Consider the following 25,887-nt stretch of genomic DNA (forward strand, 5'->3'; position numbering starts at 1 on the left):
AATCTAAAATGTATTAGCAAGTGTCTATCCTCGTTGTTTTTCATCAGGGACAGGTAAGGTTCTCTATTCAATGTAGTAGTAATCAGGAAATAAAATCTGATTGTCGGTGTTATCATCTCTGTCTCATCCCTGAGTAGGTTCTCCCTATCCAAACAAATATCCTTTACCCATTTATGGTTACCTCTACTAATCCCCTCAGAGTTAAGAAATAACTCCTTCCTTCTGAATTTAACATAAGAATCCCTTATGTACCTTGACCAGGGTATTTTTAGTGTGAGGCATTCCCTAATAATTAGACGATTCAGGCCCAGCTCCTCCTTTGACCAGATACTAATCAAGCTCTGCAGTGGGCGTAGGACTATCCAGTCACTTATATACTTCTTCTCTAACTCCTAGTGCACACAGTATGTTGATGTGCTCTGTGGAACACAGAATACATGCCTGAGGAATCTATTTTCCTCAAACTGGACTTCATTTGCTGGTAAAAAGCCCCATATATCACTCCCATACAGTGCTTTTGAGATGCACTTTGCCTGATAGATCTTAACTAGTGCTTTACGAGGCCTGCTACCCAACCTGGATTTCTTGAGCTCCAGCTTCTTTTCCATAACTGAGGGTTTCCAACTCACGTTCAAATAAAATAACACCCACAGATATAGGAATCTCCCAACTTTTGCTTAAGTGCTGTGGTTTATAGTAAATGTCTCAGTACTAGTGGACATGGGCCCCACCACAATGATATAAGATTTGAAAAGAATAACAGACAGGTCCAAGTCCCTCATAAAAGAGTCAAAGGAGTTCAAGAGAATTTGCAGGCCGTTTGCTGTTCTCACCATCATGACTGCATCATCTGCATATAAGAGTACAAGCAGGGGTTGAAGGCCAATAAAAGGGCAGTCCATCTTGACAGTGGTTAAAGCCTTCTCAGGTCTATTAATATAAAGGGAAAATGAGAATGGAGTGAGAGCATATCCCTACTGCACCTCATGACTCATTCTAGAACTCTCAGTACAAGCTGAGTTATTTGAGTATCTTTCTGAGGCAGTAGTTTCAGCATGGAGGTCCAGTAAAAAATAAAATATGTTCGGATCCACACCCAGATCCAAAAGGATCTTCCCCAACTTATCGCGGTTGACCCAGTGGAACACAGCCGTGATGTCCATGAAAACCAGATGGATTGATTCGGCTATTCAAGCTATCCTGGCTGACGAGGGGTGAAACCCCGAAACCGGTCCTAGGATGCTTGTTTCCAGTCCAGGAGGACCTGGCTTAGCAATTCGGGCTGGACTGTTCTCATGAGGCACAGGATCAAGTCTGATTTGCATATGGCTGGGTTCAAACTGGAATGGCATGGTGAGCAAAAAAAACGATGGATTTTGGCCCAGATCTCTGTACTGTGGTGAATGTATGACATTGTTCTGCATTCTGTCTATCAACTGTTCTTTTTGCATTTGTCACCCCGAGTGGGATGGGTATGCCCAGACGTGGGTCCCGTGCTCTCCATGCCACTGGAATCAAGCTATCCTGGCTGAAGAGGGGTGAAACCCCGAAACCGGTCCTAGGATACTTGTTTCCAGTCCAGGTAGGACCTGGCTTAGCAGTTCGGGCTGGACTGTTCCCATGAGGCACAGGATCAAGACTGATTTGCATATGGCTGGGTTCAAACTGGAATGGCATGGTGAGCAAAACAACGATGGATTTTGGCCCAGATCTCTGTACTGGGGTGAATGTATGACATTGTTCTGCATTCTGTCCATCAACTGTTGTTTTTGCATTCTATACATCATGGGCAGTCATAGCTTAGAGCTACATTTTACTGAGTTTGACTCTGCACACACTTCTGACTGGTCACGTTACATAAAAACATCATAATGCCAGCAGCTTGTTTCTGCCGTATGACCTCACAAACAATAATGAATCATAGCCAAAAAGTATGCAACATATACCATGTTGCACATAGAGAAGTTATAGAAATTGCCATTTACTATTGCTGAAATACCTTCCTTGGATTGGATAATCCACAGGTTTATTTCTCTACCATTTTTAACATTTCACTTCCAATATTGCTCACAACACCATCAAGTGGGCAGATATATGGTGCTTGCCGAGGGGTATGCACACAAGTCATGGATAATACCTTTCAAATACAGATGTCTGAATAGGGAGACTGAGGCTTTTCTAAGTGGGATTGACTGCGAGGGTTCCATGGGTCATTCCTTAGTATGCTGGGAAGTTTTGCTTTCTGGCACAAGTAATGCTTCTAAGGCAAACTTGCCATCCATTTTGAAAGATTCCCTGGCTGCTGTGATCCATCGGGCTTTCACATTACTCTAGATTGGGACTTACTTGATGCTGAAGGATCAGGACTGCTGTGGATGAGACCGGGTGTTGCCTATTTGGTGACGGTCTCTGCGGGTTTGACCTGTTTTATGTAAGTACTGTTTCCACCTGCCCTCACAGTTAGTGATGTGCCGCTTTGTCCTTCGATAAAGCTTAGAAATGTGCACTATGATGCTTTAAGCAGACTGAAATCCATATTGTTCTAGTAAGATGTGGCCCTAACTTCTGCAAGGGAGAAGATTGATTTCCATGTTGCAAGGTCCTCCTCTGATATGCAGTCGCTACTCTGCACTAATTTTCCACACCATTTTGGGGAGCTTGTAATACCGTGGGAATAACACACTGTTTTAAGACAATTGGCTCCGGGTCAGTTAGCACCTTCCAGACAGTCTTTGGATTTATTCCATCATTCATACATTCCGTGCTTTGATCATCTTTGGAGGCTTATTGCTTGTCCTATTCCTATGTGTCAGGACTGTACTTTTAATTTTTCTGCTCCACAATAGATGTACCATCATGAGGCCAAATGGTTATAGCACTACCATACATGCTCCTGTGTTGTGGATTCATGACACAGTGCTTTGTCGCACCATTGCTTCATGAACTTAATAACCATTGGTCCTTGTCCTTTCGGCCTGTTTGGCTAAACTACGGGCAGCCCATTTTCTGCTGCCTGCTGTGCACTTTTGAGTGTGCCCTGGAAATATGCTTGAGATCGCAACTGGTTCAATCACTTACATTGACCTACTGGTGGGTCCGTTAACAGCTCACTTGTACTGTTGTCTTTTGCGCTTGCCATTGATCCTAAATGCATGCCATGAGCCCACCTGGCATGCTTTGGCTCCTGATGATCTGGATCCTGGCTTGTCTTCTGCAAAATCAGCGACGGCTATTCCTCCCTTTGTGCACTGGTACATGTTTGTTCTATGGACTTGATGCATTGGGTGCCGCTGGGAATATCATCTTCAGTTGCTGGGAAAAGCAATGTTTCATCTACTCCTCGAAACACATAAACAATCTGTTAGTTTCGAGTTGTGGGAACATTTTAATTCAGACATATTTTTAACATCCCAAATTGTTTTTACTTATCGAACAGTTTTTACCTTACTATTAAATTTTCTTTCATATCCTTTAAAATTTGCCTTTTGTGTGCTTTTACCGTCAAACTACCATAGTGCCTTTTTATAATGTTGAAGGGTTTTTATGCTTTTACATAAAGGGTTAGCATTGTAATTAGATAGCTTTGTTTTTAATCATCTCACATCCAAGGAGTGGGTGTCACATGGGTACACAAGGCTTGATTTAAGAAACACCATGTTACATGCTCACTTTCTTAAGTTGCCTTCTCTCCCTAAACATGATCACATTTGACACTTATTTTTGTGCACATGTAGGATATTATTCCTTGATCTCGGTTTTGCTTATACTACCACTTTGTAGACACTCTATCAAAACACCTTGAACATTCTGTAGAAGGGCTAAGTTCACCATGCAATTTGTTTTAACTGCTCTGTGATAGAGCTATCACAATACAATTAACAATAGCAGCCTGGCTTGGGCTTCAGCATGGTAACATGGAGGATGATAATATATACATGACACCAAGCCTTTGTTTAGGCTGCGGAGCATTTCGCTGCCACTGAGAGGTCAATCCAAACCGGAATTCCAGCTCTGCTGATTCCTGTTCACCTCATGCAAGAAATATTGGCTGGATCTACACCAGGACGGGCCTCTTGATGCACAAACCCACAGGTAACGGGGAGTTGAATCACCCTACAGGGATTTGGCAGATTCAATCCCCCTAGACATGATAGATTAGTTTGCGCTAGGTACACCATATTACAGTACTTGTATGCAAGCATATATTCCGGTTTCCTTCTATTGATTATTACAGCACAAGTAGTTTACTCAAGACTCACAATGCTTCAATAAATATTGAAGTGCTTTACTGTGTATTTCTTGTGTATCTCTTTGGGTATGCATAAGTAACATAGCGAAAGTATGCTAGATCTGTTACCACGATTTCCTTGAGGAGTCAGGGTTGTCATGTTCTTAGGTTACACAAACCATTTGTTACCCTGTCAGGTTAGGGGCACTGATGGAACACTGTGAGCTAACACGATCTCAGCCAACATATCTGGAAGGTGTGAAGGGAATCAGTCTCGGACAGTTCTGATGGTTATGTTGTTCAACAAACGCACAGTTTTACTTGAGAAAGCATAAGCCGTATAGCAGTGGCATCACCATCTTTTAACAAGAATAAGTCAGCTTGCAAATATTTCCTTCAGTATTTTCCATTTTTGCAAGACAACATGAAATTATGAATAGGCTTAGTATTGGTGCAGTATTCAAATGCATTCTGAAGCGGCGTAAGATAGTAATTTTGAGCAATGTACCAAACCAAATATAAAGAGTAATCAGTCAACAAAAAGCACCTGAGAAGATCGAACACGGAGATCACAGTAGAGCCTAGGTCTAAAAGGCATGACTCTAAAAAACAAATTCATTGGGATCACAGACTCACAATTTAGACACCTTATCAGGATTTATGTTAGAGCAGACCTTCTGAAACTTTTTTTTGAACCACAACTCACTTTTTAGAATTTTTGCGACCCACCTAACTAGAATGGACACAATGCAGGATGATTTTTTAATGTAACTAAAGCATAGTGTGATAGCATATTGGCATTTACAAACAGGAGGTTTTCCATTGCAATGGCCACTAAATATACACAGACATGCAGTTTTACTGATAAAACTAAAAAGTACACAAATGATAATGTGTGGGAAACGGGTTCATGTGAATATTTGTCATTTGCACAGCACTAAGTAAAAGTGTATTGATTTGTTTTGATCCTATTAAAATCGCTGTTTGAAGCACACTTCAGAATTACAAATAATTTGCTTTATTTTTGCTTTCATAACAGCTTTTTCTTTGACACACCCTGTACTCCAGCAAGATTGTCACATAATACACTTAAAAACTCCTCTCAATTTGCACTGAGAGAAAGAAAAGTAAACATCAATCCCCTTGTTAAAAAGAATAAGCTGCAATTTGTCAGAAACAATAACCTGACATACGACCTCTGTCTTTGAAGCACAGCAAATGTAACAAGATCAACACAGAATTTAAAGGCAACTTTATTTATTGATAGGACAGTTTTTAGGCTAATCTGCTCCCATGATGGTGTGGAAACCCACTAGACCCCAGGGATGCCTATTTTACATTGTTTCTGGGGAGCCACCCCTTGGGCAAGGATCACTCCCCAAAGGAGGCAAGTATCTTTTTATCTTTTGTTTTCACCCCCCAGTGGCAGATCGGCCCGATTTTAGGCTGATCTGTTTCTTCAGGGGGGTGGAAACCCACTAGACACCAGAAATGACTATATTTTACATTGTTTCTGGGGAGAGACTGCTTGGGCAAAGGTCGCTAACCAAAAGGGACAATTGTTTTATGTTTCAACCCCCCCCCCCCCCGCAGAGGGCAGATTTTTAGATGGATCTGATACCTAGTGGGTGGTTAGAAACCCACTAGACTCAAGTGAATTTGTGACTATGGGCCTTATTATGACTGTGGTGGTGTGGGAGAAGGGCTGCCATGCTGCCGCCCCGCTCCGACACCACCAAAACAGACTGCCCACCACATTATGGCTTATTAAGTCACTATCAGGAACTTCTTTGGCGTTCTTGTGGCTGTGTCTTTAAAATCAGCAGAAAAATAGGAATGTCAAAGCATGTTCCTGCACGGTCCGAAATGAACAATGTTGTGCATTTTGTTCCATGCAGGAACAGGGGGATGCATGCAGACCGGGGTGCATCCATGTGCCCTTGCATGCCCCCCATGACACAGAGGCACCAGGGGGGCCTGTAGTGCCCCCTTTGTTTCCTCACCGCCACACTTTTTATGGCAGGCACACTGCCATGAAAAGTGTGGCGGTGAGGAAACTCGTAATATGTTTAGCCGGGTCACAGCAGCCTCGCCAAGCATATTGTGGCCTCAAGACTGCCCCAACACCACCAGGGATCTCTAATCCCTGGTGGGTGCGGTGGTCTCAGGGCGGCGCAACAGCCCTGGTCATAATAGGGCATTCGGAAGACCACCACTGGTGCTCCCCTGCGAGTCTGGAAGTCTGTACTCCAGAGTCGTAATAAGGCCCTATATGCTTTTTATAAGGAGTGGCCCCTTGGACGAAGGTCATTCCCCTAAAGGGGACAATTTTTATTTTAATTTCCACCCTTCCTGGGATGCGATTGTCCATTAGGCTGATATGCCCGTGGAGAGTGTGGACACACAGTAGACACCAGAGAATTGTTTCTGTATGTGAGGAGAGCTGGTTCCATTTTAGGGTGTCAATTATTTTCCTTTACTTTCTGCCCCCCCTTGGGTGTAGATCAGCCTTCTTAATTCCGACTTACCCTTCAGAATCGACTTCATAGTTATTTATAATGCTGTTTTATTTCTTATCATGTGAATTTGGGACCTTGATGTTTTTTCCCCCTTTTTATTGTAGTGCAAAGCTTTTGCTATTCTTTGTGGCATATCCTGCTTGCAGGTTTAGCATTGGTGTATCTGCAGTTTGTATGGTTGCATGTGTTTGATAAGGAAACGTTTTCTTGTAATATAAACTTTAAACGTGCATCATTGCCTGTTTGACTGTGTAATGATTTTAGTATATTTTGCTTGCTCACATTTGAATTTGTTCAAGATCTCTAACGTACTGTTTTCTGTGTAATTTATTTTTGTTTTTCCTTTCTAGTAGGATATATTTGGTGCTTGCTGTGTCTGGGAGAGAAGGAGCATTTGATCCTCAGTCTAGATGTGTGTGGCAAGTAAAAGGTATCTAGGTATCATTTTGAAGTAGAAAGTTCATTGGTTGGTTTGAATTGATAGTTTCTTTCCAGACTGTTATAGTTCATAGTTGTTTTTACTGTTTGATACAGCTTCAGTTTGTTGAGTTCTTATTTTATGCAGCAGTGTTGTTTATAGCTGTCTGTTTTTTTGTGAAAGTATTACTAGGAAGAATTTTGGCTGCTCACAGGCTGACCACCCAGCAGGATGTTGGATTGCTTTTTCAATCTGCCTCCATACATGGCTTTGAGACTGACTCTGCATCAGAGGCAGAGGACCGAGTGCAAGATTCTGGCAGTGAATTTTCTGTCCGAGAAGAATCATCTGATGATGAATTCACTATTAGCACTAATGAAGTGCCTTGTTTAGAGGAGGATATTGATGTACCTTTCGTGTAGAGTGAGCAATTTGGATTACGGCCAGGGTCCAGAAGGCTTCCCATCAGAGTGCTGAACTCTGGGTTGCCCCTAACATGATCTGTTTTGCCCTTTAGTGGTGTTGCAGGGTGTAGAGTTAATACAGAGAACATTTTGCCTATCAATTTCTTCCAGCTCTTTAATGATGATATGTTTTTGGATTCTTTACATATGGACACTCATTAATCTTGGTTTAATCTATTCCTGTCATGGGCACTAGGGCCATCTACACCTGTGGGGCAACTCTTTTATTCGGATAAGTGGGGAAATGCTGGATCATAAGAATTGTGTGAATTCCTGCTGATTCCGGAAGTTTACGTCACAGAAATGCAAGGAAAATGCACAATACTAGGCAAAGTTTGAGGTTTACCGTGCATTGTGGGTAAAAAAAACATTATGGGTCCCACACGAGGCACACTGCCCTGTAAACCCCTGCGTGTCTAGTTGAGGAAATGCCTAGGTTTCCCTTGGTAGTCATCGATCCTGGCCACAAATTGCTGTTACCACCATTGCCAAATCTGATCATTTTTGTGAAAGAAAATATTGATGTCTCCACATTGTACTTTGGGGCAATTCCTAATGCAGACACTAGCCCTACCCACACAAGTGAGGTACCATTTTTATCAGAGGAATTGGGAAAATCGTAGATGGTAGGAAATGTGTGGCTCTTTGCAGATTCTACAACTTTACATCACAGAAATGTGAGGAAAATTATCTTTTTTATCAAAGTTTGGGATTTATCAAGGCTTCTGGTTAGGAAAACCTGTGGGCACCACACAAGTCACCCCACCATGGATTCCCCGAAGTGTCTAGTTTTAAAATATGTGCATATTTGCTAGGCTTCCCTAGGTGTCGACTGAGCTAGGACTCAAAATCTACAGCTAGCCACATTGCAAATAATGGGTCAGTTTTCAGTGTAAAAGTGTGATGTGTCAATGTTGTGTTTTGGGGAATTTCGTGTCACAGGCACTAGCCCTACCTACACAAGTTGGGTATAATTTTTATTAAAAGACTTGGAGGAATGCTGATTGGTAAGAAATGTGTGGCTCCCGACAGATTCGTGAAGTTTCCCTCATGGAAATGTGAGGAAAATGTGTATTTATAATCAAACTTTGAGGTTTGCAAGGGCTTCTGGGTAGGAAAAACTGATGGGAGCCACACATGTCACCCCACCCTGGATTCCCGTACGTTTGTAGTTTTAAAAAATTTAGAGATCTTTCAGGTTTCCATAGGAGGAGGCTGAGCTAGGGCCCAAAATTCCCAACTAGCAACATTGCAAAGAAAGGGTCAGTTTTCAGTGAAACATTGTGAATTGTCCATGTTTTGTTTTGGCACCTTTCCTGTCACTGGACCTAGGCCTACCTACACAAAAAGTGAGGCACCATTGTAATGAGGAGACATGTGGGAATGCAGAATAGTAAAACATTTGCTACTACTAATTGTATTTCTGTGCACTTGTGCCTTCCAAATGCAAGCCAGTGTGTAAATAGAAGAAATTAAAAAAATGTCCTCAGAATCACATGCTAGTATGGGTACCCACAAATTCAGAGATGTACAAATAACCACTGCTCCTAAATTCCACATCAGGTGTCTATTTCAGAACTACATAGGTTTCCTTCATACCTCATTTTCAGTCTTTATATTTTTCTATATGAGCTGCTCTATACCCGGTACACAATGAAAAACCATTGTAAGGTGCAGTTTAGTTGTTGGCTTTGGGACCCTCTGGTTCTTGGAAAACACACAAACCCTATATACTCCCACAACCAGAATCGTCTAGTGGACATAATGGTGTATTGCTTTTGCAAATCGGCTTTCGTGACAAGACGTTGCAAATGAGAACGTTACTACAAATAGCCGTTTTTTCCTATTCATGTTCATTATTTCTTTTATTTCAACAGTTTGTTTCTTTGAGAAAACCTTAAGGAATCTCCTCAAATGGCTGCTTGCTGAACTTAGAATTCTGTCTTCTTTTCAGAAATTTACAACTTTCCAGGATAACCCATGGGTTTCACCCCACTTTCTACCACAAACTGGAAGAAGATTGAAAGCACAAAAATTTGGAAAAATTGACTACCTCTTTGAAAAATGCCAGAACTGTGGTAAAAACATTTTTTCCCCCAGCTTTTTATTGTCCTGAAACATGGTAAAATGGTGACTTTAGCACAACAACTCTTTTATTGAAGTCCATTTTTAGGAAAAAACAAGACACTTTTTTGTAAAGTACTTTTTTCCTATTTTCCCAAAATACCCAATATTTAGCTTTACTTTGGCTATTTCCTCAGTACCGTCCAGGGGGATTCACAAACCCTGGGTACCTTGGATACCCCAATATGTTGGAAAAAAGTGATTATAATTTGGTGTGGAAACCTTATGTGTAAAAAAAGTGTTGGAGGGCTAAGTATGAACTACCTCAAATAGCCAGAAAAGGGCTTAGCATTCTAGAGGGAAGAATGCCTACCAGCAAAAGGGTTAAGTGGGGTAAATATGCATCCTATATTCAGATCAGTGCACTTCATCTGGCCCTACGTCAAAGTACTGAGAATGGGATTGAATTGTACATTGTATTTCAGTCTTTGCTGCACATTTCTACCTGACATGTATAGTGGTGATATGAAATAGTAAATAGGAACTTATTAGTAAATGGTACTAGTTAATAGTAACATTTGCCATTTGTTATGCTTTATTCGACATATAATCATAAAAGCAAGTATCAAAATATTCCAACATTACATAAAAACCCAGTTCATAAGGTACAATTAATACATATGTCGACTTTTGTTAAAACTAAGCCTTTAAAATCTCCATAGATAATAAAAAGGATTAAAAAAGCGGACACAATTCTAATTAGGATGGTTACGCCCGATTTTAAACTGGGTGGTCACAACAAGGGTAACCTCTTCTTGTAGGATTAAACGCTCAAACACGAAGAAAAAAACAGATGTCAGGTAACTAGAATTAGTTGCAACACAAGATCAGTATTTACAGATGATAGTGCGAGTTTTATAATTGCAATAATTTTGACCTTATTGCCCATGCCCACCTCAAGATATTTCGCAACAGCCGTTAAGATGTTGGATGAAGTGCTTGTGCGTATAATCCTTTCGGCTTCTGCGCTTCTACGTATGCCTAGCAGCTTACATAGTGGTCTCAGCCAAACCCGGCGGGTAATTGCATAGGCTGGGCAGGCAAAAAGCATGTGTGCTACTGTTTCTTTGTGGGCTGGGCAGGTAGGGCACTTATTATCCGTAGGATTAGACCACCTTGACGTGAAAGACCTTAAGGGTCGCGAGCCCGCCCTCAACTGGAAATACAATTTCCTATCTAGTGGCTTTTCTATTATGTCCCAGTATGGTTTGAGGTACGTAATATGTTTGAATTCTAGAAATGTGCCTGTCGACGTGACTGATTCACTATGTCTCAAGGTATTGAGAGTGATCCTCTCCCAGTATTTTTCCTTCAAGTTTTTTTTAGAAGGAAAACTCCCCGCAGATGGATCATCCCAGAGCATTTTCAGACCAAGGTCAACCAGAATGTCCCTAACACCCCGGAGCCATCTAATCTTATGGAAACTGTCTGATTTAATTATGTCCATGAAGCCTGAGGCATAAACTTGTAATTCTGGTGTTGTCCATAGCCTGCGCCAGTATAATACTGGACGTACAATGTCTAATAGAAACTTTCTTCCAAGATCATAGTGTAGCGGGCACAATGGTGTACTTTGAGGGAGGTTGGTGATGCTACGTAGAAACCTGTTTTCGGACACACTCAGTTCCTTCATACTCTCAAACCCCCATAGCTCAGTGTTAGAAATGGGATTTCTGGTTGGCTAAGGCTTGCGCCAAAGTCAGGCAGAAACCACCACTCTAGTCAGGGCAAGGAAGTTACACGCCAAAGATAACCCCTGCTCACCCCCTTGGTAGCTTGGCACGAGCAGACAGGCTTATCCCTGAGGCGATGTGTAAAGCGTTTGCGCGCGCACCCAGCAACAACACCCAAGGCCCACCACAAAGGAAACTCCACACAAGGTATTCTATAAAAATAGCCTTTGTATTATACACAACACATTAGATAAAAACACACACTCTACAATGTGCCAACAGGCACGGGCAGAATTTACAAGGGATTATATATACAGGGGACAGGGCCACATGGACCACTGTCAGGAATTAGCACTTAGAACATAGCACAAATCACCAATAGTAAACGTAGAACATAACACAAAGTAACTGTAGAGCACAACCAGTCTCTACTGGCGCAATAATGACCTCAGCGTCATCACACTAGCATCAGGTATAAAACCTATCCTGCATCTATCACAGGGGCATAAATCACATTATGCAATTCTCATTGGTCTAACTCATTAGACCTAACCACCTAGGTATAACTATACTAGGGGCGCACATCGCACAGGGAAGTACATTCTCCCTACCATCAACCTAAGCAGGTAAAACAACCTTCTAGGCAGAAATAACCACATTTAGAGGTATAAGACACAGGGTGCGCCAAACATACTATACACAGCACATTTCCTAGCACCAAAAGCATGAACACAGGGTGCGCAAAACATACTACACCGTACATTTCCTAGCACCAAAATCACATCAGAGTCCAGGTTGCGCCAGAACCTAAACGTAGCAGCTGCCCACTACTTGCTGGGCAGCTGGGGACAAGCACAGGGCCTAAACGCTGCAGCTGGCACTAAGTGCTGCGCAGCTGGGGAAGGCAAATAGCGGCAGGGGGCTCTCATTAGCCCTTCAAAACAAACTGCGCCAATCCTTGGAGCCCTCTAGGCTCTAGAACAAACTGTGCCAAACGTGGGAGCCATCTGGCTCTGGGAATCATGTCCCCTGGAGCACACCGGCTCCTGAAAACAATAGGCCCCCATAGCGTTGGAGCGCAGGGGCGCCCTAAAACAAATATGTCCCCAACGTTGGAGTCCTCCTCGGGGACTCGAGAAACAAAATACCCCCGTTCGTTGGAGCCTTCACGGCTCTAAATACTCATGCCCCCTTTTCACCTGGGAGCCTCACGGGGCTCGGGAAACAACTTGCACCGGGGTGGGTCTTGGAAATACTTATGCCCCCATTGGGAGCGGCCCGCTATCAGATGGGGCCGCCCCAGAACTCTACAACCCGCGCCTTCACCGGCACTCCCAACACCGGCGGAGTTCCGCCCCAGCCCTGCTTCACTTACCGGGCTTCAGGCAGGACTCCTCTTCGGGAGGCGGCGGCAGCACTTCTCATGCGGCGCGGGGCTTCCCTCGCAGATGGGAGCCCCGCGCTGTGCTCACAGTAAACCCGGGTCTCGGGCTTCCTCTCTTCGCCCGGTCCCTCTTCCGGGACCGGGACTTCTCTGGTGGAGCCTGCGAGGCTCCGGGGACAATGGCGGCGCTTCCGCTTCCGTCCCGCGGCCCCGCCCACAACCAGGCGGGCCGCGGACGGCAGCGGCGATTTTCAAAGGCGGCTCGGGCCGCGGTGGTGACTCCATCGCGGCTCAGATGCGGGGTGGGCACCCGCAGATAAAGATGAAGCGAGGTGGGCTCTCGCTAGGAGCACAATCGCGGGGTGGGCACCCGCAATTTAGAAACAGGATGAAGCGGGGTGGGCTCCCGCTCGACCAGGCAAATGCGGGGGAATCCCTACGCTGGGGATTCCCTCCCTCTACGGTGAGGTGCAGCCTGGTGCTGCGACGATCCAGCGCTTCCTCAAAGAAATAAAGCACCACAGCGCTCCCAGGGCGCTAAAAACGGCTGCCTGAAGTCTCTGTAAAGTCCTGGAGGCACAAAGAGATGGAGCAAAAAGCTCCCAGCAAAGAGGCCTTTAGAAAGTATGGGGCAATGGCAAAGAATGGTCCCAGAAGTCCTCCAGCGTCCAGGGCATCAGGGGCTGGGCAGGGCCCAGGGAGGCAAGCCTTCCCCTGAGCCCCAGCAGCAGCACGCCCCTGGCAGATTCAAGTACCGAACGAGAACATTTTACATGGGGTCACAGCCCCTTTTTATACACAGATCACCTTTGTTTCAAGGTGCAGGGGAGGGGCGAACCAGATGCAACTGGTTCTTGAGCACTTTGTTTTGCTCAGCCCCTCTCCCTATTCACAGGGCAGGCCAGGGTCATCAGTCGCACCACAGGGGGCGGAGCCAGCATTGTGTGGGGGAAAGCCCAGCCCTATTCAGGTCCTAGGTGTACTCCTCCCACTCATCCACATGCAGCTCTCTCCATTCACCACCGGGGCAGACCCATCCTGACTCTGGGGATTCCCTAGCCCGTCACATGACCTCATCCAGCCAATCACGCGACAGGCAGTCACTGCACATTTATGCCAGCATCTAGAAGTGGCACTTCCACACTAGCTACATGGACACCGCACACATCATTGCGCAGCATTTAATCACACGAGTCCGTACATACCAAACTTTCACCTGCACTCCCCACGCAACAGGAACTACCAGGGACACATCCATTCCCCATTCATTCCTATGGGAGGGCAGGTCAGTCTCACTCAATGTAACCCAGAGCGCACGCACTTTACACTGGGACACAGTGTAAAAGCGCCTAGAGGCCTAAAACCACTAGTACAACACAGGAAAAAGGCTAGGATAATGCAAAAAGTTCTGGGGGTGAACTTGCCAGAAGGGCCAAGTCCAACACAACCCCCTTCCAGCCAAAACGCAGGGCAGACCAATCACCACCGTGATGGTCTTCCCTGCTTGGGGCGATAGAACACGGACGCAGGCCCGCACTGCAGGGACACTCTCCGGTTCTACGCCTTTCTCAATCAACATGGTTCCATCTGAAAAAAAAAAACAACCGAAAAGAACTCAGGCCCAACTAGGCTACCCCAGTGGGACTACCTAGTTGTCCACGGCCAGGACCAGGCCCTACGCCACCCAGATACCACTGGTCCTTGCCAAACCCAGAGTGGGGGGTAGTAACCCCTGGCATACAAGCCATTCTCCACTCTCCCTCTCAGTGTAGTTCCCAACTACCACTGATCCTTCAACCTAGGGTCCGCACCCTCAGGCTGACCAGAGGTCACAGGCAAGAATGCCCCATCCTACCTCTACTTCTGGGGTTCCGCACCCTCCCAGGGAAGCACCCACCAGAACACAACTCTCCCACCAGTTCAGGACCTCTCTCCACCAACTGGTCTACCACCTGGGATCCAAGGGGTCAGAGGCGAGGACTCCCTCCCTCTGCACCCCCTTCCACTGTAGAGCAGGGTCTCTTCACTTAAGATGAGCCCCACCTGCCCTCAGGACTACAGCTGCCCTTACGTCCAGATCCGGAAACACCGACTACTGGCTCCCCAACCGAGGGACGTACCCTTTGGTCAGATGCCTGGCGAACCAGGACTTAACGAGGGTGACACATAACTAATGGGTCGTGTGACAGTCTGCCTGGCGCTGATCTCACTACCTCCTGTCCATCTGACAGTGCGTGCAGACCCCCCAGGACAGAAGTGGCGACACCACGGTCACTCAGTGGCGACTCAGCCCTTCCGGCTGGTCCCTGACCTACTGGTTCCCACTGGGGAATCCCTCCCCCTCTCACCCCTCCCTCTGGACTTCCGCACCCTCCCAACTGGAGCGGTACCGCCAGACACCAGGACTACTGGAGTTCTGATTACAGACGCTCCACGTCCTCTAGACACTGGGAGATCCTCCTCAAATGACCTATTGGTACAGCCTAGGCCCCCGACCTGATGTTCCCTAAAGAAACCATCCAGGCCCTGACACTGGGTTTCGGGCACCTGGAGACACGCAGTCCCACCCACTCCTTCTCCGCAGAGACAGGACGTGAGCCCCTACACCGAGACCTAGCTGGGCTACTCTGAACCTCTTCCACCACGCTGGGCTGGAAGACACCTCAGCCACTACTTTTGGAATCACTCCCCAATGCAAGTTCCCTATCCCAGAGAACTCACACCCAATCAACCAGCAAGCTCCTTATTTCAGAGAACTCACACCATTCATCCACATACACACACCCCCCAGACTAGTAAGACAGTTTCTACCGCCCCTGATTTCTCAACCTGACCACCACGTGACACAGGTACTATTACTCTGGGAACTGGGAATGGGACATTCACATTCATCCAGCGCATTACACATTCATCCCCAAACCCCTCCCAAGACTGGTAAGACAGTTTCTACCGCCCCTGATTTCTCAACCTGACCACCACGTGACACAGGTACTATTACTCTGGGAATGGGACATTCACATTCATCCAGCGCATTACACATTCATCCCCAAACCCCTCCCAAGACTGGTAAGACAGTTTCTACCGCCCCTGATTTCTCAACCTGACCACCACGTGACACAGGTACCACTACCCCGGGAACTGGGAATGGGAATACATGCACTGGACACACATCTGCTGCCACCACTGGACCCCACCCTCTGGTGAATCCAGAAAACACAATGCACTAAGGGGGATGATCTACCCTCCCGAGCTAGGGACACCTAACTCACATTGCACAGGAACCACATTTCCAAAGAAATGACATTTAAAAACAAACTTAAACAATAATCCCTATACCATGTGATTTATCTAAATGCAGAGTTTTGTAGTGCGGCCAGTTGCCGCTGCGGTACAGCGCAAACGCAAGTCCAAATCCCACCGCTGATCACCAATGTTAGAAATGGGATTTCTGGTTGGCTAAGGCTTGCGCCAAAGTCAGGCAGAAACCACCACTCTAGTCAGGGCAAGGAAGTTACACGCCAAAGATAACCCCTGCTCACCCCCTTGGTAGCTTGGCACGAGCAGACAGGCTTATCCCTGAGGCGATGTGTAAAGCGTTTGCGCGCGCACCCAGCAACAACACCCAAGGCCCACCACAAAGGAAACTCCACACAAGGTATTCTATAAAAATAGCCTTTGTATTATACACAACACATTAGATAAAAACACACACTCTACAATGTGCCAACAGGCACGGGCAGAATTTACAAGGGATTATATATACAGGGGACAGGGCCACATGGACCACTGTCAGGAATTAGCACTTAGAACATAGCACAAATCACCAATAGTAAACGTAGAACATAACACAAAGTAACTGTAGAGCACAACCAGTCTCTACTGGCGCAATAATGACCTCAGCGTCATCACACTAGCATCAGGTATAAAACCTATCCTGCATCTATCACAGGGGCATAAATCACATTATGCAATTCTCATTGGTCTAACTCATTAGACCTAACCACCTAGGTATAACTATACTAGGGGCGCACATCGCACAGGGAAGTACATTCTCCCCACCATCAACCTAAGCAGGTAAAACAACCTTCTAGGCAGAAATAACCACATTTAGAGGTATAAGACACAGGGTGCGCCAAACATACTATACACAGCACATTTCCTAGCACCAAAAGCATGAACACAGGGTGCGCAAAACATACTACACCGTACATTTCCTAGCACCAAAATCACATCAGAGTCCAGGTTGCGCCAGAACCTAAACGTAGCAGCTGCCCACTACTTGCTGGGCAGCTGGGGACAAGTACAGGGCCTAAACGCTGCAGCTGGCACTAAGTGCTGCGCAGCTGGGGAAGGCAAATAGCGGCAGGGGGCTCTCATTAGCCCTTCAAAACAAACTGCGCCAATCCTTGGAGCCCTCTAGGCTCTAGAACAAACTGTGCCAAACGTGGGAGCCATCTGGCTCTGGGAATCATGTCCCCTGGAGCACACCGGCTCCTGAAAACAATAGGCCCCCATAGCGTTGGAGCGCAGGGGCGCCCTAAAACAAATATGTCCCCAACGTTGGAGTCCTCCTCGGGGACTCGAGAAACAAAATACCCCCGTTCGTTGGAGCCTTCACGGCTCTAAATACTCATGCCCCCTTTTCACCTGGGAGCCTCACGGGGCTCGGGAAACAACTTGCACCGGGGTGGGTCTTGGAAATACTTATGCCCCCATTGGGAGCGGCCCGCTATCAGATGGGGCCGCCCCAGAACTCTACAACCCGTGCCTTCACCGGCACTCCCAACACCGGCGGAGTCCCGCCCCAGCCCTGCTTCACTTACCGGGCTTCAGGCAGGACTCCTCTTCGGGAGGCGGCGGCAGCACTTCTCATGCGGCGCGGGGCTTCCCTCGCAGATGGGAGCCCCGCGCTGTGCTCACAGTAAACCCGGGTCTCGGGCTTCCTCTCTTCGCCCGGTCCCTCTTCCGGGACCGGGACTTCTCTGGTGGAGCCTGCGAGGCTCCGGGGACAATGGCGGCGCTTCCGCTTCCGTCCCGCGGCCCCGCCCACAACCAGGCGGTCCGCGGACGGCAGCGGCGATTTTCAAAGGCGGCTCGGGCCGCGGCGGTGACTCCGCAGATAAAGATGAAGCGAGGTGGGCTCTCGCTAGGAGCACAATCGCGGGGTGGGCACCCGCAATTTAGAAACAGGATGAAGCGGGGTGGGCTCCCGCTCGACCAGGCAAATGCGGGGGAATCCCTACGCTGGGGATTCCCTCCCTCTACGGTGAGGTGCAGCCCGGTGCTGCGACGATCCAGCGCTTCCTCAAAGAAATAAAGCACCACAGCGCTCCCAGGGCGCTAAAAACGGCTGCCTGAAGTCTCTGTAAAGTCCTGGAGGCACAAAGAGATGGAGCAAAAAGCTCCCAGCAAAAAGGCCTTTAGAAAGTATGGGGCAATGGCAAAGAATGGTCCCAGAAGTCCTCCAGCGTCCAGGGCATCAGGGGCTGGGCAGGGCCCAGGGAGGCAAGCCTTCCCCTGAGCCCCAGCAGCAGCACGCCCCTGACAGATTCAAGTACCGAACGAGAACATTTTACATGGGGTCACAGCCCCTTTTTATACACAGATCACCTTTGTTTCAAGGTGCAGGGGAGGGGCGAACCAGATGCAACTGGTTCTTGAGCACTTTGTTTTGCTCAGCCCCTCTCCCTATTCACAGGGCAGGCCAGGGTCATCAGTCGCACCACAGGGGGCGGAGCCAGCATTGTGTGGGGAAAGCCCAGCCCTATTCAGGTCCTAGGTGTACTCCTCCCACTCATCCACATGCAGCTCTCTCCATTCACCACCGGGGCAGACCCATCCTGACTCTGGGGATTCCCTAGCCCGTCACATGACCTCATCCAGCCAATCACGCGACAGGCAGTCACTGCACATTTATGCCAGCATCTAGAAGTGGCACTTCCACACTAGCTACATGGACACCGCACACATCATCGTGCAGCATTTAATCACACGAGTCCGTACATACCAAACTCTCACCTGCACTCCCCACGCATCAGGAACTACCAGGGACACATCCATTCCCCATTCATTCCTATGGGAGGGCAGGTCAGTCTCACTCAATGTAACCCAGAGCGCACGCACTTTACACTGGGACACAGTGTAAAAGCGCCTAGAGGCCTAAAACTACTAGTACAACACAGGAAAAAGGCTAGGATAATGCAAAAAGTTCTGGGGGTGAACTTGCCAGAAGGGCCAAGTCCAACACTCAGCACCATAGAGCGATGAGCTGCCCACTTTCGTGTCATAAACCTGGAACACTGGTCTTATGGGTTTAGTGAGTGACTTCTTATACTCCAGACATTATTCTCCCGCCAATTGCCGGTGCTTGAGTGTTGCCAGATCAATTTGCTGGTTCCACTTTAGGTTAATCTGTATGTGGACCCCCAGATATGTGAACGCTCCTAACTGTTCCAATGGACGATTGTTCATGTATATTCTGCCTTTAAAAGATCTATGCAGGTTGAAAGCCATAAATTTCGTCTTCAACACATTTACCTCGAGACCACGATCAGAACAAAACTTTTCAAAAATTAATAGGGCACGCTGTAGCCCAGTTGGGGTCTTCAAGATAATCAATGTGTCATCGGTGAACATCTGGATTGGTATTTTAACACCTGCTAAAATCGTGGCATTCACGGGTGCCATGCAATCAACTATTCCATTAATGAACAGGGAAAATAAGGTAGGGGCCATGGCACACCCCTGACGTACCCCTCGTTCTATTGGAAACGGGCTGGTGACCATGCCCTGGCTGCCCCAACGAATTTTGGCATAGTTATTCTCATGGAGTCTCATTATTAGTGTGAGAAGTTCTTTGGGCAACTCCATTTCCTGCAACTTCACCCACAGACAGGAGCGAGGAACAAGATCAAATGCAGACTTTAAGTCTACGAAGGCAGCATATATACTGCCTTTACCCAGGACCACTGTTTTCCACAATAATAATATGAACCGAAACACCTGATCGATGGAGCTGGTATAGGCCCTGAACCCAGGCTGCAGGGGGGACAGTATACTGTGCTTGTCTATCCAGTCATTGATCTTATAAATAATCATTATACCCACGATTTTTTTGCAGAGAATCTATCAAACGAATGGGAAGGTAATTACCCGGTAATGATTTGTCGCCTTTTTTGTACACTGGAATAGTAACAGAAAAGCAGTGTTCATAAGACATGATGGACAGGCAGTGCAAGATTTCATATTTCATGGGGATTAATGCACTAACAGCAAGTATTCTAAAAGCAGTGAACATAATCTACGCTGCAAGGGATGGTGACTATGAGTATATAGATATGCACATATGTGAGGGATCCTTCAGCTGTTGTAGTTTGAGATCTTTTTCAGGTGATCAGTCAGGGTGGCAGATAATAGTACTGATTTCGCATGATCCTTTTACAACCCAGGTTGCTTCAAAGAAAGGACCTATTCCAATGAAACCCTGTATGTTTACTTGTTATCGCCCCTTCTTATTTCCATTATTTAAACCTAAATGAAGAGCAACCTTTTATGTTGTAAGCCACTGTTAAGATTCTGCGTGCCAGCAAACACAACTGCGGTCTAACTCTGGGACTCAAAAAGAAATACTGGCAGAAAAGCAAGTATGGTGACACTGGGTTGGTCTGCTCATTAAATGCATGACATTGACAATGTAGCCAGGTATATAAAATATATTTATGGGGCCCCTTTCTCATTAGCAGTTCCATTGCAAGGAGTGTGTCCTGCATGATGCCTTTACTCATCAATCTTAAAAAGAGACAATTTCTTATGAAGAACTGTCCTAAAAGCAGAATCTATAAGAAAAATAAACAATAAACGCCCACAACCCAACGTACAGAAAATGTTCGTAACAAGCTAAAATTATTGCTTATTACTGGAGCACTCATTATCAAGTTGGGCACTTAGTTCTTCTTCAATATTAAGCCCATGGGGAATATGGTTTTGAAATCCTTAATGTACCTGGATTCCATGAGCCTGAGGGCAAGTTGCCAATCTCCCTGTTGGTCTTTTGTGCTGCTCTATCTATGGAAAAATATCTAAGGAGATTGTCATCACTATTGTGGTTTGTTTGAAAATGCCTATGATACTGAATAAAGACAGTTGCCTTGTTTCCATCAGGTATTCAGGAACTCATTTTATGCCCCTATAAATACACATGTATTTCATTCCACATGGGAAAACTAAAACATACAAAAAAAGTCAGAATAACAAGTCAAAACTTGTTTGATATATTTGACTTTGATGTGGTACATTGTAGCAGCTACACTGTCACTGTTCTTGTAGGCTTTGCATTTGTTGCATGTGAAAAAGCCTGAGATCGAAGAACTAATGGTGAAGCTAACGGCTGTAATGTCACCTTTCGCTAGTTTTATCAGAGATCTGTTGTATCTATAAGTTATGCAGGCTTTCTCTTGGATAACCATGCCCTACATCTGTTCGGAGTGAAGAATATGCCAATGTACAGAGATCTTTGCCATCCTGGTGAAGCTATCCACACATAAAATATAGCAGAGAGGAAGGTGGAGGTCTCTGCCTATAGTATTGTTAATAGCATTTTGTAGTTCACATACAGTACTCCCGTGGTGCTACTTTTTGTATTACAAATTGCAGTTTGACCCAATTGTTCTCACTGATATATATATATACAAAAATACTCAACAAGGCTTGTCTCAACCATCTTTTTTTCATTCCAAACCACATGATCTAGTCTGAGTTCTTCAACACCATTGAAGAAAAATTATCTTACTTATTTCCCTCTCTCTCAGATCTCCCAATCACTGACATTCAGTCTCTTGATTTACCAAATACCACTCAGATAAATGAAGACATTTTTGGATCCCAATAGTTCCCATCCCCCTCTCCCTATTTAAGTATGTATCAGTTTCCCATGTCAGAATGTATCCTCTTGATGCTATACACATCCTGTCTCCCGAATGTTGTTCATGTTCAGGGCCTGAGTTATAATACTCTTGTGTTTCCCTTGTGTCACACAAGGTAACACAAGGGCAACGTAACACTAAAGTCAGATTTACCAAGCCACGCAAGGCCACCTTGCATGGCCCTGCGTGACTTGGTAAATCTGGAGTAACACATGGCAGCACTCTGCCAGAGGTAGGCCCTACATGGGTAGAGCGTGAGTGTTTCCACGCATCCATCATGAATTTTGGCTAATTCCCAGATTTACCATTAGTATTAGACATGGGAATCTGTGAAAATGCTACGCCCTCCCAGGGGAGGGCGAACGGGGAGAAATATCTTTATTTCTCCTCGACTTTTCCTATTTGTACGTGTGCTGCATTCAGCAGCACACATGGAAACAGGAAAAAGCCTCAGAGGATTGTTTTTCTGTAGGAAGGGGCACCTTCCTGCACAAAAACAATCCCGCCAGCAACACAGGCACTGTTGCACCATGGTGCACAGGTGCCTGTGTTGGAGCAAGTGAGCACATTGTGTGCCTGCACAAGGAAAAGACAGGAATGCACCATATAACGTTAAATATGGTGCATTCCTGCCCTCTCCCTTTCATCCAGGGCAGCAAGGTGTCTTGCTGCTTTAGATTGTGTGAAGGTTTGATCAATTTGGCCCTCAATGCTTTTCTCCACTGGATGACAGGAAGATGCTTTAAGCAGGTTCAGCACTTTGCTAAGAAAAGGTAAGGCAGCTGTTGTACATTGCCACCTGGTAGTGGTACCAAATTACAGCATACTTTCAGATAAATAAGCTTTTTCTGTGTGTAGGGAGCACTCTAGAAGGCAAGATGCCATTTATCCTGACAATCTATGCACAGTTTTGGGCTTTATGTGTAATTATGCAAAGCGTGAGGCAAACTGGAGCAACATCATCATAAACTATTTGCTAACCAATACAAATTTAGATGTGTACTACTTTGCGCAATATTGTATTGGGGGCAGGGGGAGCATCCAAACTGCGGTACATGGAACCATCTGTGTATCCTTCATACACTTCAAGAAGGGGAGAGGGGCTTGAAACTCTACTCCGTGTATCCCCCATGCTTTTCGATACAAAGCTCTGTCCACCAAAACGATAAGAAAGGGCTCCGCACTAAAACATTGACTCCTTGATGCAGGTGTAAAGTTGGAGAAAAGTTTTCCTTGCTTTAAACTTTTCCAACTTAGCTTGTGTCCTGTACTGTATAGTACATATGTCAACTTGGAAACGCGACTTTGACGCCCTCTGGCACAACAAGCAAGACAACAGGAGAGGGGGGGGGGGTGATTCTTTTTAACACCAGGATCATGGCCACCAAGATCATAGCAGAGAGCATAGAGAACACAGACATGCTAGAAATTAAAATCTCCTTTAAATCCTCTTGCCTCCTTCTCCTGGTAGTCTACCGCCCCCCGGCGGAAACCCCTGGGTTTAATAACTACTTCGCTGAGACCGTGTCTGATCTTAGTACACGATACCAACGACTCGTGTTGGTTGGAAACTTCAACCACCACTTGGGAAAATAAACCTCGAGAGCCGCATGCCAAACAGTTTGAAATGGCAATGTCCTCCATGGGGTTCCATCAACTGGTGGATCACCCAACCCACATCAAAGGGCACACTTTGGACCTGGTCTAGTCCTCTGACCCACGGGATAGGCTTATAGATATTCGGCCCTGCGCCTGGTCGGACCATTCGTTGATCTCGTGCTGGGTGCCTATAGATAGGCCACTTCAGCAATTTCCTCTTAAATGGAGGAAGGTGCAGAGCTGGAATAAAATTCAGGCAGAGAACTTAATGGATACACTACAGAGGCTACCCTCCCCCAATTTTGAGGAAGGCACTATTGATTTAGAAAGCGTAACTCTCACTAACACCCTACAAGCTGCTATTGATCAGGTAGCTCCAGAACGTAACGAAAGAATTAGACATAAAGTCAAGGGGGCCCCCTGGTTTAACGAACAACTGAGGGAAAGGAAACAAAGCCTTCGTCAAGCCAAAAGACGGTGGCGGAAAGCTTATGACCCCGCCGAGCTAACAACTTATAAATCTCTACTTACACTTTATAAAAAGGCCATCACATCTAGGAAAGCTGAGTACTATGCAGAGCGAATCACCAACACTCCTAATATACAAAAGGAGACTTTTAAGATCTTGAAAGAACTCAGCAAAAAGTCAGATGCTAACCTTGCAGTAGCACCCACCGACTGTAATGTCCTACAGGCTTTTTACCTCCAGAAAGTAGCAGACATTCTTTTAGAGATTGAAAACATTCGTATTACCACAAGCTCCCTGGAATTGTCCACTCCCCTACCCCCCACCGGCAATCTTCTCACCAGCTTTCCTCAACTAGACTCTAGGGCTCTTACACTCTTGGCCAATGGCACCAAGTCAGGCTCCCCTGTCGACCCATGCCCGCCACGGATCTGCAGAATGGCTTTGCCTGCCTTGGAAAGCCAGATTCTCACCCTCCTGAATAATTCCTTGGCGACTGGCCTGGTCCCCGCAAATTTGAAGAAGGCCAGAGTTACTCCCCTTTTGAAAAAACCAGGGGCAGATAGGACCGTATAAAAAAATTACAGGCCTATCTCCCAGCTTCCCTTCCTGGCGAAGGTCATGAAGAAACACGTCTTGAGGACCATTTCAGCATTCCTGGAGAAACACGAGCTTCTTCATGCCCACCAGGCAGGCTTCAGAGCCCATCATAGTACGGAGCTGGTTATGCTATCAGTTCTGGACCAACTCAGGTTAAAGGCCGACAACAAAGAATCGAGCACCCTGATCTTATTAGACCTGTCAGCGGCGTTTGATACGGTCTGCCACCTAAAACTACTCACCCGGCTGGCGGACTTGGGCATTCAAGGGCAGGTCCACAAATGGCTAGAATCCTTTCTATCAGGAAGAACGCAGAGGATCCAATTGGGCGAGCAGGTATCGGAAAAGGATAACATCTCATGCGGGGTCCCTCAAGGCTCCGCACTGTCCCCCCTCCTCTTTAATATATACCTACAGCCTCTGGTGGCTGCCCTTGCCAAAATGGACTGCCGAGTATTCAACTACATAGATGACACCCAACTCATCCTAAGGATCGATAACTCGACCCACGCCCTACAGTCAGCCCTGAGCATACTCAGGTTCACAGTTAACTGGATGACTGCTAACTCCTTAAAAATCAATCCAGACAAGACAGAAGTCTTAGCCATTTCAACTAAAAACAACCCCTGGAGCGATCAGTTCTGGCCCCAGGAGCTAGGGGTCACCCCTAATCCAGCACCAGTGGTGAAAAGTCTGGGTATCAAGATCGACTCAGAGCTTTCTATGACCAATCAAGTTAATTCGGTGGTCGGAACTTGTATAGGTCTTCTTAGACAGCTTAGGGAACTGGTCCCTCTTTCGGTCTCGACAATGAAAACAATAGTAGCAGCAACTATTGTCTCAAGACTCGACTATGGTAACGCGCTTTATGTTGGGCTACCCCAGAAACTTACGAACAAACTGCACATAGTGTTGAATGACACAGCCAGGCTCATCTTCAGACTGCCCAGAAGAACTCATGCCACTCCCCTGCTGAGCGAATTGCACTGGCTGCCCATTAAGCAAAGAGCGAAGTTTAAGGGGTTGTGCATTACCCACAAAGCTCTTTACGGACATGCCCCAGGGTACATAAAAAAACGCTTACTCAAATATGTGCCAGGGCGCGCGCTGCGCTCAGCAGAAGCTGGCCGGTTGACCTGCCCACGCTTTAACATCACAGCTAAAGGAAGGAGAGCTTTTTCGGTCCTTCTGCCACAACTTTGGAATCAGTTGCCCGTCGATCTCCGGAAAGAACCCAGACTTCTCCCTTTCCAGAAACAACTAAAAACCTTCCTTTTCAGAGAAGCTTTAGACATGGCTTAAAGGCCCTCCAGTACCTGAAGACCTGGTCCGTCACTTTGATTATGTTTTCTCCCTCTTCCAGAGTGCTAAGAGACCTGTCGGTGTATATGGGCTCTACAAGAGTAAATTAACATAACATAACATAACGTTTTAACCTAAGTCTAAGCATGGTATTTTATACTGGAACAGTATCCTTCCAGTACAAAACCT

Source organism: Triturus cristatus, chromosome 11 (genome assembly GCF_964204655.1).
Source record: "Triturus cristatus chromosome 11, aTriCri1.1, whole genome shotgun sequence".
Classification (NCBI taxonomy): domain Eukaryota; kingdom Metazoa; phylum Chordata; class Amphibia; order Caudata; family Salamandridae; genus Triturus; species Triturus cristatus.